Source organism: Crocuta crocuta, unplaced genomic scaffold, assembly GCF_008692635.1.
Source record: "Crocuta crocuta isolate KB4526 unplaced genomic scaffold, BGI_CrCroc_1.0 scaffold151, whole genome shotgun sequence".
Lineage (NCBI taxonomy): Eukaryota > Metazoa > Chordata > Mammalia > Carnivora > Hyaenidae > Crocuta > Crocuta crocuta.
The window spans coordinates 936,745-959,395 of NW_027527942.1; the positions used below are offsets into that span (position 1 = coordinate 936,745).

The 22,651-nt window shown below is 41.2% G+C and overlaps 1 long non-coding RNA gene and 1 pseudogene across 1 annotated transcript in view; one reads left to right on the forward strand and one right to left on the reverse strand.

Moving 5' to 3' along the window:
* Positions 1-357: 357 nt before the first annotated feature.
* LOC144221840 (large ribosomal subunit protein uL11 pseudogene) lies at positions 358-1,090 on the forward strand (annotated as a pseudogene).
* A 7,162-nt stretch (positions 1,091-8,252) lies between these two features.
* LOC144221841 (uncharacterized) overlaps positions 8,253-22,651 on the reverse strand; it is a 100,241-nt gene continuing 85,842 nt past the window's right edge. Inside the window, exons 3-4 of the long non-coding RNA XR_013332197.1 lie at positions 9,205-9,331; positions 8,253-8,471 (exon numbers count right to left, since the gene is read on the reverse strand). This is a non-coding gene — a long non-coding RNA (uncharacterized LOC144221841). The remainder of the gene's footprint in view (positions 8,472-9,204; positions 9,332-22,651) is intronic.

Below are 22,651 nucleotides of genomic sequence, written 5' to 3' on the forward strand. Positions count from 1 at the left end.
GAAGGAGGTTGTCAACTCTTGTTACTCTGGGGCAGTCTCCCCTGTGCCCCCCTATCCAGGGTACAGTGGCCCCGCCACCCAGGCAGAAGCCACGGACAAAGGTTTGTGCCACGCAATCACTGGGTTCTCCTCGAGGCTATCCAACAGATATCTGGGCAGTACAACCAGTCAGCGCCAACCAGTTTCTACCCCTTAGTATGACACAATGACTGCAAAGTTCCGATTCTATCTATCCCATATTCCTGATACAGTTGGGTTGGTTCTGTTTAGAGCAATTTTTCTGTTCTAAACATAGGGATGCATGAGTGCTCAAATGTCAATAACCTGGCATAAGCTTCATGGACCCATCCTAAATCTGGTGTAGCCACCATGGTTCTGATGGCAGTATATTTTGGACACTTCTAGTCAGCAGTTTGATGGGTCAATTGGCAGAGAAAGAATAAACTTCTAGTCAGTAGTTCGATCGGCAGAGAAAGAATAACAATGCCTAGTGTTCTTTTGGCTTTCAGCTCGGAGGAGGTGATGGTGCAACAGTCTTCGGGCGTCCTGAATCCGGGTTCATCCGACACCAACTGCCTCCACCATGCTGCCTAAGTTCGACCCCAACGAGATCAAAGTCGTATACCTGAGGTGCACCAGTGGCAAAGTCAGTGCCACATCTGCTCTGGCCCCGAAGATTGGCCCGCTGTGTCTGTCTCCAAAAAAGGTTGGTGATGACATCGCCAAGGCAACCGGTGATTGGAAGGGTCTGAGGATTACAGTGAAACTGACCATTCAGAACAGACAGGCCCAGATTGAAGTGGTACCATCTGCCTCTGCCCTGATTATCAAAGCCCTCAAGGAACCACCGAGAGACAGAAAGAAGCAGAAAAACATTAAGCACAGTGGAAATATCACTTTTGATGAGATTGTCAACATTGCCCAACAGATGCGGCACCAATCATTAGCCAGAGAACTCTCTGGGACCATTAAAGAGATTCTGGGGACCGCCCAGTCTGTGGGCTGCAATGTTGATGGCCGCCACCCTCATGACATCATAGATGACATCAACAGTGGTGCAGTGGAATGCCCGGCTAGTTAAGAACTACAAAGGAAAATGGAAAATATTTTAATAAAGGATCATTTGACAACCAAAAAAAAAAAAACAAAAAACAATGCCTAGTGTTATTGTTAGCACATGCTACAGGCAAGTTCTTTGGATCAGTATTGGTAACATCAGATGAATTAAGAGTACTAGTCTCAGCTTGTCCCTCCTTAATGTACTGTCTTTGTGCCTTTAAGTCCCCTCCCCGGAGTATTGATATCCATCATGGTGATCTCAGTGTGCTAGAGAGGGGCAGCTGCCCACACAAACACGTGGGTCTCCACATGGAGAGATATATGATATATACAAAGCTGTTGCGGTACCTGAGCAAACCTGGCTGTATCTGTCATGTTTATTTCTTACAAGGTAAGAGTAGAAGAGCCGTTGCCACCCAGCACACAGGAAGCGATGGGTGACGATGGCTTCAGGGTGAAGTCAACAGGGCTTTCATCAAACAGACTGAGATTGAACAGAGTCACTATACTTTGGCTCAAATATGAGTGGAAACACCAAAGGGTACTGATGGAGGAAAGAAGAGGGGTAACATGGATAACATGACTCTAAAAGGACACAGTCAATGCGAATAAGAGACAAGGGGTACGTCGGAATAGGCGGAGTATCAATCACTCAAGAATCGAGATTAAAAATTCTGGTAATAAGCCACGGCAAATAAGAGCTGGATTCAGCCCCCAGAAAATAAGGCTGGGACAAACAAGAGAAGGACTTCTGCCCGCTCCCAGATACAATAGGGGTTAACAGGGTGTGCTCTCTTTTCCTGGGATAACAGTGCTTTCTTTAGAAACAGAGAAACTCATCAGCAATACCAGCTACTCTAAAACAAAAAGAGTAAAAAAATTAAGCCAAAGAAAAACTAGACAAAACCATGCATGAATATATCATTTTTAAAGTGAAAAGGGACTTTTGAGGGGAGCGGGGAAGGAGAATCCTAGAGAGTAAAGGTTCACACATTTGTGGGTTTCAGCTACACCAAACACCATCGCTGTAGGAGATGAGAAGTGAACTGACCTTCCAATACACCCTCCTGCCTAACCCCAATGTGTATTTTCCAGAAGACCCCTACAACGTGGTCACTAATGAAGTAGAAAAGACAGGTATCTGGAAACACTCTAGCTAGGAGCCACACATCTGGCTAGAAGTGGTCCCCACCAGTGGCTGAGTGTAAGATGCACTGACTGTGTACAGCAGCCTTAGGACTTCTGAGGTTACTATACTCAGCAGGCCATGGGGGCTTTGCATAGATGGGGTGAAAGCTGACAGCAGAAACTTTTGCTGTCAAGGATTCAAGGCAAAGGAGCTATCTCTTCTCCCAAATTCACCACTCAGACAAGGATCAGCCCAAAGAGAAGTCAGGTGTTACGCCAGTAGAGATTTCCCCCCCATGGAAAATATGAAGAGTGCAAAACAAGTATTCCCCCAACACCAAGCACAGCACCAAGGCTCAATCCACAAAGAAGAAATTGAACTATTTGACCCAGTAAAAACTGTAAATGCCCACACGTAAAGAACATATATAAATATATATAATGTATAGAGAGCAATAACAAAATATATAGAGATACATTTAATTCTTGTTATTTGCTGTAGTTATGTCCTATAAAGTCATCAGAATTAGCAAGTACTGAGGCATTACTCCTGGCGGAAATACAGCACTAGGGTCTTGCAAGCCTTGGATCCCAACATTTTTGTCAGACAGTCAATACGTCGCCTTATTTTATGTGTGTTTCTGTTTAAAGATCCCTTACTTAATATACATTGTGGATCCATTAACATTGCAATCTCAGCCAACAGCTGCTATAACTCATGCCTTAAGGAAGCTCGTGCGTTTCCTCTGTGAGACACATCAGAACCAGCCTCCTGCACTAGGGACTAGACAGCACCACAGCACTGCCCTGAGGGCTGTTTTAAACAGTAAAATCTCCCACAAAAAAAGGCAGAAAATGTGAAAAATGTGGCAGTAAGTGGACTGTGAAAGAACACAGTCTGAGGTGGAACGAGGAGGTGAAGGGTTGCCTTGTTGGACGTCCACTGGGATCGTTCATGTCACGCGATTCAAATTTTTCACTGCTCTGCACGTGTCCACAAATGACCACAAAACCCCACAAATATTGATTCGGGGTTACAAGTAATTTTTAGTGAGTAGGCAAATATGCAAATAGAGTCAACAAATAATGAGGATTGACTGCACACACACACACACACACACACACACACTTCAAGGCCAAGTGACAAAATGAGAATTCCTTCACATATGTCAAATAAAGATGCATTAATGACTACATTAAGAGATTTTGTAAAGTCAAACAAAAAGGCAAAAACTCCCAATAGAAAAACAAAATCAAAGGACTTATTCAGGCAATACATGCTTGAAGAAATACACATAGTTTGTAGAGAAAGAAAACCTTTTGCAATTTTTATATGATATACCACTCATTCCTTCTTACATGCTCCTACACTGTGGGTATGAGGAGAAACAGGGCGTAGCCATTCTGGAAAACAGTGAGGCAAGGCTTTAGAAAACTCATCTTTTTTAAACCAGTATTTCCAATTTTAGTAAAATAAATAAAATCAGGGCAAAGATATATTTCCATTGATACTCTTTTGTTTATATTGCTCATACTCATTGTTTATAATAGTGAAGGGAAATGTGGGGAAATCCTGTATTCGTAAAACCAAAATATGAGTTAAATTATAAAATATCCATAGAATGGAACACTGTAAACATTAAAAATGATGTTAAGAGGGGTGTCTGGGTGGCTCAGTCAGTTAAGGGTCCGACTTCAGTTCAGGTCATGATCTCATGGTTCATGAGTTCAAGACCCGCATCGGACTCTCTGCTGACAGCTCAGAGCCTGGAGCCTACTTTGAATTCTCTCTCTCTCTCTCTCTCTCTCTCTCTCTCTCTCTCTCTCGCTGCTCCTCCCCCACTCATGCTGTCTCTCTCACACACAAAAATAAAATAAACATTTAAAAATTTTTCTTAAATATTTTTATTTATTTCTAGGAGAGAGAGAGAGACAGCGTGAGCAGGGGAGGGTCAGAGAGAGAGGGAGACACAGACTCTGAAACAGGCTCCAGGCTCTGAGCTGGCAGTCAGCACAGAGCCCGACGCGGGGCTCAAACCCACGAACCACGAGATCATGACCTAAGCGAAAGTCGGACGCTTAACCGACTAAGCCACCCAGGCACCCCTCATAATGGTGTTAAGAGGCACCTGGGTGGCTCAGACAGTTAAGTGTCCCACTCCTGATTTTTGTCTCAGGTCATGATCTCGTAGTTTCATGGGTTTAAGCCCTGCTTCAGGCTCCTCTGTGGTGACAGTGCTACAGAGTCTGCTTGGGATTCTCTGTCTCCCTCTCTCTCTGCCCCTCCCCCACTCATGCTGTGTGTCTCTCTCTATCACTCTGTCTCTCTCTCAAAATAAATGAATAAACTTGGGGGAAAAAATGATGTTAAAATATGCCTTGGCATGATACATGTGCACTTTTCTTCTGTAATTTTAATTAATTACAAAAACATACTGTCATGGGGAATTGCTCCCAATATATTTATAAGTGAAAAAAATTATAAAACAGTATTCAGAGCATGATCTCATTGTCAAGTGACCACAAATACGTTTGCCACAATGTTAAGAGTAAATATCTCTTTGGGGTGGAAATATCAGTATTTCCTAAAATTTCTTGTCTTGCTTTTCAAATTATGTCTATAATTACTATGTATAGCTTTTGAGGCCAAAATAGCATTTTACATTAATGCCATCTCTGCCATCATCTTAGATTCTTGTAAAAACTGATCCTTTTCTCACGGCTTCCCAGAGACTTAAGCATTTTCACTGTTTCAAAAAAAAAAAAAACAAAAACAGTTGCGCTAATAGATTAATAGGAGTGATAAGGAAAATGACCTTTTATGTCTGGTTTATGAGAAATTGTGGTTTTCCTCATATTTCCTTTCCTGCCTTCAGATATATGCCCTGTTCCCTGGATTTCAGCTGTAGAATCTCAGGCAGGAGGCTGAACTTCACACACACAGAAGGACACGTGGATGTGATTACATTGTAAGTGGGATTTTCCTGCTCTCTGTGCAGAGCATGATGAATACATTCTAGCAGCTCAGTGTGCTGCGGGTTTTTTGTCATTTCGCAGCGTGCTGTCGGCAGCTCTTCACTACAAGGCTATCAGTTTAGCTGTTGGGGAAGGTGTGGTAATAAAAGATGTCGTCTTCCCCTCTCCCCATATGGAGCTATGCTACGGAATGTATGCCCTGCTATTTCACCAACTATTAATAGAGCCATGCTGCTTCCTCCTCTGTGCTGTTACAGTCTCTTTAAAAGATGATGTCTAAGATTTGTATGCAGATATCCTGATTGCCACAGCTTCTCTTCTCCATAAGCCTCACTGAGCATGATCTATACCTTATTCTCAGATCTGGAGTAGGCTATTTTTTTGGTGACGGTGTGTCCTTTGGCGCTATGGCTCCAGGCTATCTGCACGATGATGGCAATGATGGCCAGCTTTTTATCAACAAAAACTTACTGAGCATGTCTGGTGAACTCCACAGCTGTGAGGCAGGTATTATGAGGAGACATGTCCTCCCTGCCCTGGAGGAACTTTTTATCCAAAGACACGCTCACAGTTTCCCTAACATCCTGCATCTGAAGGGATGGAGGCATTCCACACAGGCATTCCATGTTTATCTTCCAGCTCACATATCTCTTTCTACTGAGAGATTAAGAATTTACCTCAGATCTTTCAGGAATAAGTTTATCTGAATAAACACACTCAGATTGGCCTATCATATCTACCAGGCACAAGGGTCTTCCTGGACTCTCTTGAGTCTACAGTCTCGAGTTCTAAAAACATCTCAGAGCCTGCATACACCCTTCTCTTTAGCACGCTAAAAGCTTGGTGGATGTTGAGTGTATTGATTATGACACTGGAAAGATATTGCGAGATTTTCTCTCCAACTAAATGCTAAAAGGTGACATGTACCCAGACTGGGAAAGTCAGTGTTTGTACAATACTCTATTATATGTTGTTTAAAAAAATAGAGAAGCGAATCAATAATGACATTTTAAGATGTAGGTCATTCTTTTTTATGGGATTCAGCCTAACTTAGTGGAATAAACATGGCTTCAGAGTCCAGCAGACGAGGTTTCATTTCCTGTTCTATGACTTACCAGCTCAGAGATGCAAGATGGGCTTGCACCGTAAGATCTCTTTATATCACAGTCTTATCAATGAAAGAGCCAATAAAATAATAGCAGCCTCATAGAGTTGTGATGAGATTAAATTAGATAATGTAAGTAAAGCGTGCAGGAGCAAATGTTCAGTTAGTCGTACCTCTTATAATTGTGCATGACTTTGAAGGAGAGTAGCTTTCTGCTTCACTGGTAGACAGTAACTCATATATTGAGCAAGCTTTATTGAACTGCTACTAAAAGCCAAACTCACATAACCACTTGGGGAAATGAATGTGTGGGGTTGGGGGTAGCGATGGAGGTGAGGGGAGGGAAGGAGGAACTGGTCTCTGTGGTATGGAATTCAGTCCCATAATCCACCAGGAAGGAACAGGCAGCTTAGCAAAGAACACAGTCGGTGGGATAAGTTCTATAAAAGTGTACTACACACAGAAATTTACGGCAGGGGCTGATTAATGTCTGATTGTTGCATTCAGGGAAGGCTTCAAAGAGGAGATGAAGAGCTGCTTTTTAGAACTTGAATAAAAGCCCCCAGAGAGAGGTGGAAAGAGAAAGAGTCCCAGTGTTATTTGGTCATGAACAACTAACGGAAGCCCCTACTTTAACACAATGCCATGCATGTGGTAGATACTCAGTGAGTATTTAATGAGCTTGCCATCTAGAAAAGGTTAAAATACATAAAGATATATGTGTCCTAGGGACTAATTTCACACATCTTAACCACTGGTATAGTGGTTAAGACTAAAAAATAAAGACTCTTTTCTCCCACTAAAGCTCATTTTTGTTTCTTGGTCAAGCTCCACACTTTTTGATATAGAAAATGTGATCTAGTCATTTTTGGCTCATCACTTCCAGTTAATTTAGTAAATATTTTCATATTCATTTTAGGAAGTGACTTTGCACATTCAGGATTCTGCCCCTCCCTTATTTTTTTCCAGGGATTATCTTCTTGATCTGTCCATTGGAACTATTTATACTTACATTGATGTAAGTTTGAGAGGTGTTTGCGTATTTCATAATACTAAGGCACAGACTATGTGCCCCATATGTGAGAGCACCAGCTATTACCTTCTTTACGCTGTATGGATCAAGGACACTCTTAGAACCTGCTACCCCAATTAAAAAGAATGTCACCTTTTTATACAAGGAAAAGAAATGTAACAGATCAGAGAATGGCATAGAGAAAGTACAGGTTTCCTCTTACCCTGATAACTGGATGCCCAAACCCTATACTTCCCTGCCTGCTATTGTACCATACTTCCTCAGCTAAGCAATGCCCCACTTACTGTGCTCCTTGGAAGAAAACTCAAGCCAACCCACAACTGACTTAGGTAAGACTCTTTTTTAAAGTATAGTGCAGTAAAACACAAATTTGCTTAGCAATTCTCCAGATAATTATGAGCTGTGTATCAATAAAATTTCAACCACAGGAATTTTAACTAATCAATTCTACTTGATCTAGTTTTAAGGACTCTCATGATCAGGAAGGCTTTTGTGATTCCCTAATGAGCTACTTAAACTTTCTGGACCCAGGAAGTTCAATGTTAGCAGAAATAAATCAGCACAAGGCCATTGGCTAGGATTTGGGCCAAAGTTCAAAGATGGTGATAGCACATTAACCTTAAAATTTGGCAGAACAGTACCACTTATAGATAACCCTAGCCTGTATTAACAAACAATTAAGCGAACAATTTGCTTACATAATAAGGTGGGGTTATAGGATTAAGATTCAAATAAGCACTTTATAAGCTTCACAGTCTTCAAGCAACCCAACTACAAGATACTTTGTGTGTGATTAGGTGGTAGAAGACCTAGAAAGAGTCAATCAGATAATAAAAAAGATGATTAATGACAAGATTGGAAAAAAGATGAGCTGACAAACCCAGGACACTCTCCAACATTCATGCTTTATTCACTCATAACACAGTAAAGAGATGACTGTGGGGACTTACCAAAATAATGTTAGAACTTCAGGATTTTCTCTGGGTTTCAGAGAACTAGGGACCAACAGGCCCCAGGCATGAAAAATCTCAGGTTATGTGAGTCTTTTGTGGTTTCATTGAGGTTAGGGTGAAACCAACTCAAGTTGTAGGATGACATCTTCCTTTATCTTCATGATCCATCCTGCCCGGCTCTTTCTTGACCGCATTATTCTTTTCTAAGATTAGGAACCTAAAAGGGGGGGGGTGGGGATGGGACCAATGCCTAACTCAGGAGCTGTGCCTGCTGAATACCCAGTCCTTCCAGCCATTTCAACCCAACACCCTAACAATAGGATCATCTGATACTTGACACGGTTCTTTCAACTATTCTCTTTCTCATCTGCTCAATGCAGAACAAACACGAAGTGCTCCAAAACCCAAACTTTCTCAAGTTTTCTAGTAACTTGAGTCCTTAGAAAAACATGCAGTATCTTTCACAACTCCTCATGCTTCTTAAAAAGACGTACAGCAAGAATCCACTAGTTCTTTTTTTTCTCCCAGACTTACTAAGAGAAGAATTTTAAAACAGAAAATAAAGATTAAAAAAAAGCAACTCCAAGCCAAGACTCATTTACATACAACCCTCCTTATCATCAGGGGCACCTACCTTCATTTGTCTTGGCCTGTTAAACTTCCTACCAGATCACCTGTTAAAATGACTTCTGGATTCTGGATTAAAATAACCACTGTGTATGTGGAATTTGGGTTAGAATTTGTCATCTATGAACATACACCATGCTCCAACATAACTGCCTCTGTGGTAACAACATGTGAAAAAAAACGAATCACTAAAATCTCCCCCCAAAGAAAAACTGTTTCAGCACTGCAATCACTTGCAAGCTACTATGAAAAATATCCCTGTATTCCCAGATATTCCTGTAATTAATACGTGATTCTGGAAAAGTCATTGGTATGACGCATACCTGTTATTCTGTACTCCAAATATTAAATTCTTCGTCAAATGTTAAAATGTTGGTATTATTATTTTCTAAACCTTCATACCTGCCCTTCATACCTTCATTTTCTTTAGTAATTCAGACCCGAGGCAACCTGAAAACAAAAAGAAATGCCAATTCATGTCAAACTGAAGCCAATTCTTATGTGTCGCACTTTGAAACAGACTCAGTATCTGATCTCCACACATTTTACTGATCTGAAGAAACAGTAAGAAATAAAAGGAAGGTTTTTCAGAAAAACATTGTTCAGGATTCTCATAAATATGTGCATCTTTTAAATATCAAGAGTATAAATTTTGACTATAAGATGTTCAAACCCAAGCTATCATTGTGTGACAGAAAGACAAATCACTTCAGATACTTCCACATTATGCTCCAAAAATTGTTTGCTAAGTTAGATACATAGAAGTTGGAAACGGATTTTCTCATTAAAACAAGATTTCAAAATAGCAGCTTGTGCCCCAGACTAGCCTTAAAATGTTGCTGAGCTATTAGATACGTGACAAGTATCAACCAATGATACTATATTTACATGGCGATATTATAGCACCTACTGCAGTATTATCCAATCTCATGACATAATCAGGCATGGAAAGTTTCATTGTAAATAGAACACAATAGATTGTAAATAATACTGAGAATCATTTTTGTTTCTATAAAGTATATATGGGCGATATTCTTTTTTCCTGCATTTCTATTTCTGACTTACAAATGATGATTTGGCTGGGTATTAAAATTCTGACTAACAACTGTACACCTTGAAATCCCACAAAGATTGTTCTATTGTTTTGTTGGGCTTTTTTTTTTTCCTACCACTGGCAAATTGGAAGTCCAGGACAACTTTATTTTTAATCCATAGTTGGGAAACTTTAGTATTGTGTTGTTTGATAGAAGCAGAAATGAGGGCGGGGAGCAGTTAGGATGCCTGTAGGAAATTTTATAATAATTATCTGTTAGTGTTGCAATTTTTTAATCTGTAAACTCAGATCTTCCTTCAGTTGAGAAATGTGATAATTACATCATATCTTTAATTATTCTCTGTTTATTGTATCAAAAGGATTTAAGCAGAGAAGTAATGTTTAGAATTTTGTAAACATTTAAAAACTTTTTTAATGTATTTTATTTTTGAGAGAGAGAGTGAACAGAGGAGAGGCAGAGAGAGAGGGGACACAAAATCCAAAGTAGACTCTAGGCTCCGAGCTGTTAGCACAGAGCCCAATGTGGGGCTCGACCACACAAACCATGAGATCATGACCTGAGCCAAAGTCAGATGCTCAACTGACTGAATCACCCAGGCACCCCTTTTGTAAGCATTTTTGTGGCAGTGTAGGGAATGGATCTAGAGCAGGGCACAGGATGGATACTGCAAAAAATATTAGGAGTCTCCTGCAAAATATTTTGAGATACAGAGGGCATTACAAACCAAGTGATAGAGAAAAAAAAGTACATGATAGTAACACCTAAGAGGTAAAATCTGAAACTACACAACTTCATAACTAATTGGGTATGAAGGGAGAGAAAATAGGAAAAATTTAGAATGAATGTTCATATAACGTATGGGTGACAGTGTCACTGGTACCATCATTAATTACGATAGACATACAGAGAAAGGAATAGGTTCAGGAATCTGTGTGTTCTAGCTAGCTATCTTTGGCTGTGTAACAAATGATCCCAAACTCAAGGTTTCAAAGTCACGTTCATTTTTTTTATCCTGATAATCTGTAATTGGGGCAGAACTCAGTGAGGAAATCTCATTTGTGCCCCACGTGGTGACAAGTAGGCCAGCTTGACTGGGAGCTGGAAGCTGGAGAATCCACTTCCATAATGGTTCGCTCACGTGGCTGGCAAGGTGGTGCTCCCTACCTGCTGGGACCTCTGTGGGCTCTCATGTGGCGGCTTGACTTTTTCACAATAGGATGTCTGGGTTCCAAAAGCAAACACTCCAAAACATGAGAAGTGGAAGGTGTGAGCCTTTTAAGGGCTGGGTCCAGAACTTGGCACCATGCTGTTTCCACTGTATTCTGCTGGTCAAGCAATTACCATGCCCAGACTCAAAGAGAGGGACCTAAACCCCACTTCTCAAAGGGAGGCATGTCGGATAACCTTGGGGCCATGTTCTAAAACCTCCACCTTAAGTTCCATTGTAGGACAGAAAAGTCCAATAAGTAATTCAACTTACAGGAACGAGGTCAAAGAAGGTAAGCCAACTTAGGAGTCATCTATCTACAGATGTAGACAGAGACAAACTTACTATAATTTTAGTGAAGCTTGAGTTTCATACCCCTTACTTCCAATGTGAGACCCAGTATGCAATTCTGTATTCTTTTTATCAAAGAGAAACCCCCAAATTATATAAGCTTCAGACCCCCACAAAACCTGAATCTACCCCTGGGTGATATTCAAATCATGAGAGTACATAGGATTATCTGAGGAGATTGTATAGAATGAAAAGAACATTGGACTAATAATGAAAACCTGAAAACGTGTTCACAAGGTATGAGAAAAAGAGGAAGTAGCTTATGAATGAGATTTTTTAGAATATAACCAGAGAGAGAAAGAAGATTAGAAAAGAATTTTGTCATAGAAGCCAAAGAGTGTAACGTTTCAGGAAGGACCAGCTGGTAAACTATCTCAAAATAAAGCATAAAGGTCAAAAGAAAAAAAAATTAAAGAACTAAAAAGAATCCTTTTGAGTTGGCATCATGGAGATCCATTTGCAACCTTGTCAAAGCAGCTTCAGAGGAAGCAGAAACCACCTTTCAGTGTGTTCAGAGTCCATGTTAATTGGAAAATGGAGACAGCAGGAAATTGGCTGAAAAGGCATCTGAAATAGATGCAAGGATAAGAGAGGTTGGGAACTAGAAAAATACAACGTTCTGAGATTGTTTTTAGCAAAAATGCAAAGCCTGAGGAGTGTTATAACTCTGAAAGAAATGAAAGCAATATTTTAAAATATTCCCACAATGAAAACACTAGGCTCAGATGGCTTTAGACAAAAATACTCCCAAACTTTCAAAGAAGAAATCATCTGTTTCGTATAATATCTTCCAGGAAACAGAAAAAGAGGAAATATGCCCCCGAGTCATTTCACACAACCAGAATAGTCCTGATACTAAAACCACGCACACACTAGGAAAGGTTAACTTTCAGGTTTCTACTTCATGAATAAAGAGACAAAACCTTAAACAAAGTACTAGCATGGTCAAATGGAACAGTGTAGATAAAAATCAATATGCCACGTTCAAGGTACTTTTAACTCGGGAAAGCAGGGATAGTTTTCAATATTTGAAAATCTATAATGGAATTCTGCACATTAACAGGTTAAAAAAAGAAAACCATACAACCAATTTAATAGATGCAAGAAAAGCATCTGATAAAAATTCATCATAATACAAACTCATAGTAAAAGGAGAAAAGACTAGAAGTGTAGTATCCATTGTCAGGAAATGCTGAAAGCATCTTTAAAATCAGGAATGAGATCAAGTATTATGACTTCTTCCTAACATTCTATTGAAGGCTCCACTGATAGCAAATGCTTAATAAAGCAAGTTTTCCTGGGTTCTGTGCTAAGCCTATGCCTCCATCTCAGTTGACTTTGCTAACTCAGCATCTACCTGATACCTACATGCCCTCCTTCCTTGGTATCTTCTTCTTGGCATGGGATGCACAATGGAGTCACCAGTCTTCAAGTTCCTATTTGATCTGGGATGCAGCACAGGCATCTGGATTTTCAAAAGCTCCCCCAGCGATGCCGATGCACAGCTCAGGGCGAAGCACTGAAGTAAATAAGAAGAGGAGAGAAGGCATGGGAGAGCAGTGATTCTCAAACCTGGCTGCACACTACAAGCACCTAAGGTGCTCTTAACACTCTTGGTTCCCAGATTGCATTCTATACCTGTTTTTAAAGCAAAATCTCTGGAGGAAGGATTCCCAAGGCTTTCTCAAACGCAACCTAGGTTTGAGAACCATAGCTTGCGACTTTCTCCCTAGGCAATGTCATCATCAGCTCCCCTGGATTCAGGTAACCATATGCCAATGGCTTCAAAATCTGTATATCTTGCCTTCTAAACATGAACATGTTAAGTCCAACAGCCACCTCTACATCTCCTCTTGGAAGCACCAACGCAGCCCAAAGGCCCAGAGCTTTCCCTGCAGCCCAGTTGTACACACACCCTGGATTCTTCCCCTAGGCAGCAAGCCTCACAAGGAGGAGGACTGGTGTATCTTCTGTGTGTACGTGAGGACTGAGACAGTTTCTCCAATCTCCCTTTGCTAAAAATAGGACAGTTTCCGCATTACTGGCACATCCTGCAACTAGGAATTAAGAGCCATGGCTAAAGAGGAAAGGAGAGGTACAGAAGCAGGAACGCAGTACTGTGTTGATATTACTGACTTAGAAAGACTCTGGCACGATGGTGTGGGGGAGAGGGGGTCAGACTGTAACGAAATGTGCCTTAGAAACCGACCAGCACTCCCCACCTCTAGAAACAGGAGACAGATGGCAAGAACAGAGTCTGTCTCCGGTCCCATCAAACTCTGAACAACATTGCTCAGAAGTGACGTTCCCTACCCTTTCTTTCCCCTTCTTTCCATCAGTATTAAAGGGGTGAAAAGGGACTCCCCTAACCCTCACTGTCACCATAATGAGAAAAGAAATCTTCCCACACCCCTGCAACCCATATAAGAAGAAGGGACTTTCCTGCCTACATGACAAGATGGGAACCCCCTGCCACAGAGGCATCGAGAAAGTAAGGGATGTCCATCGTAAATGGGTAGGCACCTCTCAGGTAAGGAAACTAAACTTTCCTGGCTCTTTTCCAGCTCCATTTATACTTCTCATAAGATTTCTCCTAAATCTGCATTATTATTCCTATTTTACAGATGGGGAAACTAAGCTTGTCCATGGTCACCAAACCAGTAAGTGGTAAAACCCAGTCATTGGCGCATATGTGTTGGAATCAATGTTTCTTCCATGTTAAAACGCACTAGCCTGTCCCTATCGTCAACTTATACTAGGGTATTTTTTTCTTTCTCTTATTCCTATAGCAAGAGCAAGAAGGAAAGAAGGAGGATTTAAAAGGAAAACTCAAATGAGATGATGAGGCTGAAAAATTGTTCTCGAAATGTTTCCAAAACATCCCTTACTATATTGAGACAGAATGTGGCTCCTCTTTGATCTCCTGTCAAAACAACGCAGAATAACACCGTGAACTTTTTCCATCTACCCCTACCAAGATCAAGGAACCTGGCATTCATCTTTGTAAATAGTCTGTTAGCACCAAACTCCAGGCCAGCCGGGGAAACCCCTGCACCCATGGTCCTGGGGAGCACACTTAACTGGGGCTAGGTTCCCCAGCATTCTCTACTTGCTAAAACCCAGGTTTTGCCAAGCAAAAGGGGAAGGTATGTAGGAGGTCCAGTCCCATTTGGGAGGCTGCCAGGTAAAGCTGCCTCCACGGGCCTCCTCAACTGGTGTGAAAGTGCAATAGGGCGTCACTTGAAAGTAAGCGGAAAGGCTGTGCGTGTCCCAGCAGGGCAGCGCCGGCTGTGCGTGGCTTCAACTGGAATCACGCCCTGACTCACTGCTCTGCCAATTTATTTTCTTGCTTATATTCATTAGATTAAAATGATTTAATTAGGCAGTGAAGTGTGGGCTTGTTTGGTGAGCAGCATCGTTTCTGCATATTTTTGTTGTTGTTGTTGTGTCCATGTATTTAAACCTCTGGGGGGGAAGGAGAATATTTTTATTCCCACGGCACCAACAAATTAAATATTGTTTTCTCTTGCCACCTTCCTCATGATCTCACTGCTTTTTGGCTGTATCATGGGAAAGAAACCATGTCAGTAATCGCCATATTGTAAAGAGGCACGGGGAACGTTAGAGCTACTGGGTCATAGCACTTGAGTCTTAGGTTAAAAGAATGAAAATAGTAATGGAGGAAGAGTCCACAGACACACTGCTTTTTCCAAGGCTGCCTCAGTCTTTGACTAAATGTGCTCCCGGACAAAAATGGCCAAAGATAGACAAAAATAGTCTAACTCTTCATTTCTCATCCATGGACATTTTGAGGAGAAGCAGCCACAAACATAAGGGGAAAATAAAGAATGTTCCGATGCCTTGCATACAGCTGGTGCTCAGAAAAATATTTGTTGATTTGATCTCTAATATGATTCAAGATCCAGGTCTTTACCAGTCCCCTCAACATTAAAGAGTAATGCTTCTTAATGAAGGCAAGTTCTCTCGTTCCCCAGCAGTACCCTCTGTACCCTCCAAGCCGCACTCATGTAATCCTTCTACCACCCCTCTGGACCAACCCTATAACTAAAGTGTCATCTTCTTTCTGATTAAGGTTTCATTCTTCATCCTTTTGCAGCTCCTGAAATCCTATATCCTTCTAAGAAATGCTCTTTAATCTGTGTCCCTGTATACACACTAGCAGGTAATTCCTATGTTTCCTCTTCTCACAATACCCCACAAAGGTAATGTACATCTTTGCCTGTGGATACCCCATTTTACGTTAATCCTTGCTCATCAACTGTTTTCCCCCATAACTATATAGCAAGAAATACAATAAGAAGACAGGAATCCATCTGCTATGTTAGAGAGACTCTCTGTAGCCAGTTAAGCCACCTACAACATTACTTGGCATGACACTTAAGGAGCATCTAAGGAGCAAAACCAGACTGAACACCTGCTGTTTCAGTGATAACAAGCAAGAATGAGGTGTCCTGCCTGCCGATCTGTCCTCACTGGTGTTGTAGGCATAAGTTAAGCTCATCTACACCCTTAGGAAAATGTCAGAGAATGACTGAGGAAAACCAGGATCGCTTTTTTAATATAAGTCACACATCATACTCATCATATCAGGAGCGCCATTAAGGATCTCCTTGCCCCGGACGGCGAGATCCTCAGGCTTTGACTTTGTTGCTGTGTTGCATTATCTTGGATTTTTATAAAACCATCTCAATTCTTCCTAATTGTCAGCTTTTTCTGTTCTACTCATAAGTTGTACAGTTTGCTGGGATCTAACCAAATGGCAGCCAGATAAACAATCTCCTATATACATCCTTTGCATGCATGGGAGAGGACCTGTCTGGTATATCCGTCTACCTGCTGCCCATCCCAGCCAGCCAGCCAGCCAGCTATTCCCCCATCCATCCATTCCAATTCTTTTATAATTAATCGCCTACAATTTGTTTTCCTGGACCCTGAGGATACCACTAAGCAAGGCAGACATGCACTCCATTTTATGAAAATTACCCTGCCGGATATAAGCCCCTTTCCTGACCTCTAGACAAAGTTTCAGAAGAAGCACAACTGTGTCCTTTTATAGACTTTTTATAGTCGTAAACAGCTTAGTTGGGGCCACATACTGTTCCATCACTAGCTTTCTGTTTGCCCCACAGCATGGAAGAGTCAGGCAGAATAATATCACTGGTTTGTACTAAATGCCCACTTCTAGACTTTATTTTATAAATCTATGCCCAGCTCACACCTGGTCGTGAACTGTTCTTAGACACTGTGCATGCGAAGCCAATCAAAGCCAAGAGACATGTCCCTAATTCAACTGGATAATATTTTAATATATATAGCAATTGTGGATTTTTTTTTATAAGAAACGTATTAAAAGAATACATAATTCTCTCCAGTCCAAAGATTTTTAGAGTTAGATGCAAAGACAGTTACATAGTTTTAGAGCCAAAGAAATGAAAAACCCAATCAAGCAAGTTGCTACCTAAGCCTTTGCCTTAGCTTGGTACAACTAGACCGCGCACACTGCATATATAAAAATGAGTTCAGTAGTGGACTTCCCATATAAACATAGCTAGGAAAATTGTTAGTTGAATCCAGTGGATATTGGCTATCAGATTACTCCAAATGGAGGCCATTTACCCTGCTATGAAAAGGGGCTCCACTGGACTATTTTAGTCCTAGATGAGGATTTACATATGCCCAGGCCAGTATCTCCGGGTAGTAAGCACCTTCAACAAGCTGAGGAAGCAAGTCCCAAAATCAAATGGGAAGGCGACCCCCAAATTTCATCAAGGAAACACTTTTTTTCCCATAATGGATAAGCATATGTTAAGCCCCCCCCATTTTAATTGTAAGTGCTTGACAAAATGAAATCTGTAATATTTATGATTTTGCATTAAATAATATGTGCATATTTGGAATTTTAAATATTCATACAAGAGTTTGGCCTCTTTAAGTAATAGTTAAGCCTTGTAACTCTAATTTAAAATATATGATTGGGTTATTGATTTAGAGCTGTGATTGTAAAAATATTATAATATTGGAAGATTTAAGAGATTTTAGTGTTCCCGTATCTGTGAGTTTGATTTGTTAGATTTATAGCCATTATTTAAGTACTTAGGAAGGGTTTTGTTAGTTAAAACAATCATAGTCTATGAAAAGAAAATCCAGCATGTTTAAATTATCAGTGAAATTTAAAATGTTCCAGGCTGTTCAGTTAAGTTTGTACATGGGACCAAACATTACTCAAAGGCCCCCTGAAAAGTGACTGTGAAAATGTGCTGAATTTATAAATAGAAAAATCAGATCTTGAAGCTGAGCTTAAAAGCTTAAAGAAGAGCTACATTTGTGGATTTGTAACAATTATTAATTTTTAAAACAAGCAAAAAACCTGAGTAATCTTTTCTGCACACCAAAACTGCCTTAAAGGATATTTTTAAGCCACAATTAACAACATCCTTGGAGCCTAGGGATTGAATGGAGAGAAAGAATTATGTTCCCAAAGAGAAGGCTGGAAAAAATATATACTATATGGCCCAGAGTTGACACTAAAAAGGACCTTTTCTGCTATCTTCTTTTATCTTCCGGTAAATGCAGCAAAAATGCTACAGGATAATGTGGGTAAAGCAAAAGATCAGAATTATTCAGCTGCTTATTACTGAATGCCTACTCCGTGTTTAAGGCTGTGGGAAAATGCAACCGTACATAAAGTATTTAATCTAGTGAGACAGGTAAGGTGCACAGACCCGAGCTGACTGGAGAACAGAATGCTTCAGCTCAATAAACAGTTACTAAGAGTCAGTCTTGCAAGAGATAGAGTGATTGGCTGCAAGTCAATCTTGCAAGAGATAGAGGGATGCGGAGGGAGCTGGGCTCAAACACAAACAATAAACTTTATAATTAAATGCTAAATTGCATGTTGGGAGTCAAGTGAGGAGCATTCAAAGAGAGATCCCGAAGCATATTGGAACAGCTGAGATGTACGGATGAGTAGGAATCGATCTGGGCTTTGAAGGATGGAAACAACTGAAATCCACAAAAGGGAGCAGAGCTGAAAGGGAACAGGAGAATGACCCTGTTGTATAAGGGAAACAACCAGGAAACCCGCTGCCAAGAGAAAGGTTCATGGTGGGTGACAGTGAAGTTAGACTGCGGAACAGTTTCCAAATGACACAAGACTGAGATAAAAGTTAATTACTAGTCTAAGGTACTAAAGACTAGAACTCACAACAGTAATAGTTACTACCAAACAAGTGGGAGGAGGTGGTATAGATTCTCATCTGTCACTGCAAATATACCATAGATAGTATTTCAGTTTGATGAATCAGAGGCACCTGGGTGGCTCAGTTGGTTAAGCATCTGACTCTTGCTTTCAGCTCAGTTCATGATTTCATGGTTCATTCCTGAGTTCAAGCCCTCCATCAGGCTCCATGTTGGCTGTGTGGAGCCTACTCGAGATTCTCTCTCTCTTCCTCTCTGCCCCTCCCCCCCCTCTGTCTCTCTCCCTCTCTCTCTCAATATAAATAAATTAATTAAAAAATAAATTTGACGAATCAAAGAAAAAAGTATAAGCATATATTATTAGACCATTTGGGGTAAATAAATATCAGAGGAAAGGTAAGTGAAATTGAAACACCTGGTCTCTAGAAATAGAACTGGGGATCAGAGAACATAGTTTTTCATCCTAAACTCTTCTGCACTATTTGAGTTAATACCACATGAACGTATTACTCTGAACCAAATATGAAAATTCAAGACAAATACACTCGGTTATGAGCCACATTTATTTGACTCAGAAGCACATTTACTATGATGCTATTAAATATTAAGCTTCCAGGCCCCTCACTGATACTGACACTTCCAAGCCTACATCTAATTTTGTAATGATACAGTTCCTATTCTTTCTCTTAAAGAGAGTTCCTCAAGTCATATCAGCTTCAGGCCATGGATGACCCTGGTTTGAACAAAGATTTGTTTCATTTCTTACAATTCCTTAATGCCTTTCTCACTTTACATTGTCCTAGAAGGGATCCAGTCTCGCTATGTTTTATGTCACCCTTGATCAAGACACACGATCTTAGTTATGCTAATAAACAATTAGCATAAATTTATTCAAAAAGAAAAAATTTATTCAAAATAAAAATCCTATTTGACTCAGGAAGTGATATCAAGGCACTTAATTTCCAAACAGAGAAATGCCCCACAGGAAGTAGTGATTTACAAAACAATGGCTGGAGGCTGGGAAAGACCAGAAGAAGTGGACGGTGGTGGCAGTAATTGGCAGGTAAGATGTGAAGACTTGGTCTAGGGGGTAACAAGAAGGAATGGAGAAAATGAGATCCATACAAGAGGCATTGTAAAACAGAACTGACCAGGCCTGGTTACCAGCTGAAGAGCTGCCCACAGATAGGGATACCCAGGGTACCTCCAAATTCTGTGGTGGGATGGAGCCTGATTTTTCTTCTCATCATTTGGCAAATTTCTCAGAGGCTTCAAATGACACTTTGACCAGTAAAAACCAACTTGAATGAATACATCCTGCCAGTCTTTCTGTAACTCTGGACAAATGTTTACAGATAAAATTCAATCAGCAAGTTTTAAAATAAGGAACTTTCTTTTAATAAACAACAATGAGGGGTGCCTGGGTGGCTCAGTTGGTTAAGTATTCAACTCTTGGTTTTGACCCTAGTCAGGTTCTCAAGGGTAGGGAGTTCAAGCCCCCCCATCAGGCTTCGCTCTGTCAGAGCAAAGCCTGCTTGGGATTCCCTCTCCCTCCCTCTCTCTCTGGCCCTCCTCTGCTTGTACTCTCTCTCTCTCTTTCTCCCTCAAAATAAATAAATAAACTTAAAAAATAAACAATAAACAATAATGAACTTTCTAGCCCTGGATATGTATTTCTATTCCCATACATAGACTTCAGGAGCATGTGCTGACCAGGGAGCCTAATACATGAATTCAGTTAAAGTCCCCAGAAATCCTTTGGTTCGGGGGAGTTCTCACTTAGACACCGTTTATATCATTGCCTATATTCCTGCTGTGGCAGATTGATAACTAATCCACATTCTGTGGGAGGAGGCACATAACAAACTTGTTCTACAACGGTTAAGACATTTGGCAAACAACTTAAAGAATTTTGTGAAGCACATCTAAATATTTCTTACTGCTCTTATGAGCCAGTATTTTGTAATCTCTCTACACTGTGTTCTGGGCTGTGTGCATATAACTTGGGAACTCTGAATACATAAACTGTCAGTCTTTGGATTTTTCTGTGGAAATAAGGAATTTAAAATCATGTTTGTGTGCAGCCAAACAGCACACCCTACCTGGAAAGCGAAGGCAGTTAATGATGTACCTGGGTTGTTTCCTGATCGATTAATTGGACTGCAATGCATCTGGGTAGATTGACAGCCAGGCCTGAAACTTGGTAGGAACTGCTGCCCTTTATCCTCCATCTCTTGACTTGGGATTTTTTAAAGTTTATTTATTTATTTTGAGAGAGAAAGAGCACTTGTGCAAGTGGGGGAGGGGCAGAGAAAAGAAAAGACAGAATCTCAAGCAGGCTCTCCACCATCAGCACAGAGCCCCATGTGGGGCCTGAACTCACGAACCGTGAGCCCATGACCTGACCTGAGATCTAGAATCGGAGGCTTAACGGACTAAGCCACCCAGGTGCCCCAGGATTTATTTTTCTTATAGACAGAGCCTAACGCTCTACCCTTTTTTGCCAAAAGAGAGAGTGGGGGGTGGGAGGAGGAGAAAACATTTTTAAGAAACCTTTTTTTGGATGACATAAATAGGACCAAAGTTTCACTTACCGAACAAAATGCCTATTGAATACGGTGAGTTAAGAAGTAGAAGTACAGAGCCAAGGGGCACCTGGGTGGCTCGGTTGGTTAAACACCCGACTTGGGCTCAGGTCATGATCTCACAATTTCTGAGTCTGAGCCCTACATCATCAGGCTGTCTGGTGTCAGCACAAAACCTACTTCATATCCTCTGTCCCTTCTCTCTCTCTCTCTCTCCCTGCCCCTCCCCCCTTGCGTGCGCTCGCACTCTCGTTCAAAAATAAATAAACATGAAAAAAAGAAATACAGAGCTAAATATGTGAGTGCCTTCCTCCAACACCTCCCGTGCTAGTGAGTAAATTAGACAACCAATCTATGAGGGCAATGATAGAGACGTAGTAGTTTCCACAGTCAGTTATTTCACCAGAATGTAAAGAGGACAAATGTTATCTCTTTCCCCAAAGTTTTTATTTAAACTCCAGCTAGTTAACATACAGTGCAATAGTGGTTTCAGGTGTAGAATTCAGTGATTCATCACTTAACATACAACACCCGGTGCTCACCACAGATAGAGTTTGTGTCATAAATTTCCCTGCCCCCTGGATCGAATCCTTTCAGACATTTTTTCCCACCTCAATCTATTATTTGTCCCCACTCTTCACATCTTCCAGCTGTCCGTCCCTACTAGCTCCTTGCCATCATCAGCATCGTAAGCAGGCCGATATCCACCCCCTCTTTTAAAAATATGGGGGCGCCGGGGTGGCTTAGTCGGTTAAGCGTCCGACTTTCGCTTGGTCATGATCTCGGAGTTCGTGGGTTCGAGCCCCGCGTCGGGCTCTGTGCTGACTGCCAGCTCAGGGCCTGGAGCCTGTTTCAGAATCTGTGACTCCATCTCTCTCTGACCCTCCCCTGCTCACGCTGTCTCTCTCTCCTAGAAATAAATAAAACATGTTAAAAAATATGAAATAAATCCCTTCTATGACTACTGCTCTTCACAACTCAAAGCTTACTCACAAGTCAGGAAGGGGGTGGGCCACCTGGGAGGCTCAGTCGGTTAAGCTTTGGATTTCGGCTCAGATCATGAACTCATGATTCCAATTTCTGGGTTCAAGCCCTGCGTAGGGCTCCCCACTGCTTGGGATTCCCCCTCTGCCCATCCTCTGTTCTCTCTCTTTCTCTCAAAAATAAATAAACATTTAAAAATAAAAAAGTCGTGGGGCGCCTGGGTGGCTTAGTCGGTTAAGCATCCGACTTTCGCTTAGGTCATGATCTCGCGGTTCGTGGGTTCGAGCCCCGCGTCGGGCTCTGTGCTGACTGCCAGCTCAGAGCCTGGAGCCTGTTTCAGTCTGTGACTCCCTCTCTCTCTGACCCTCCC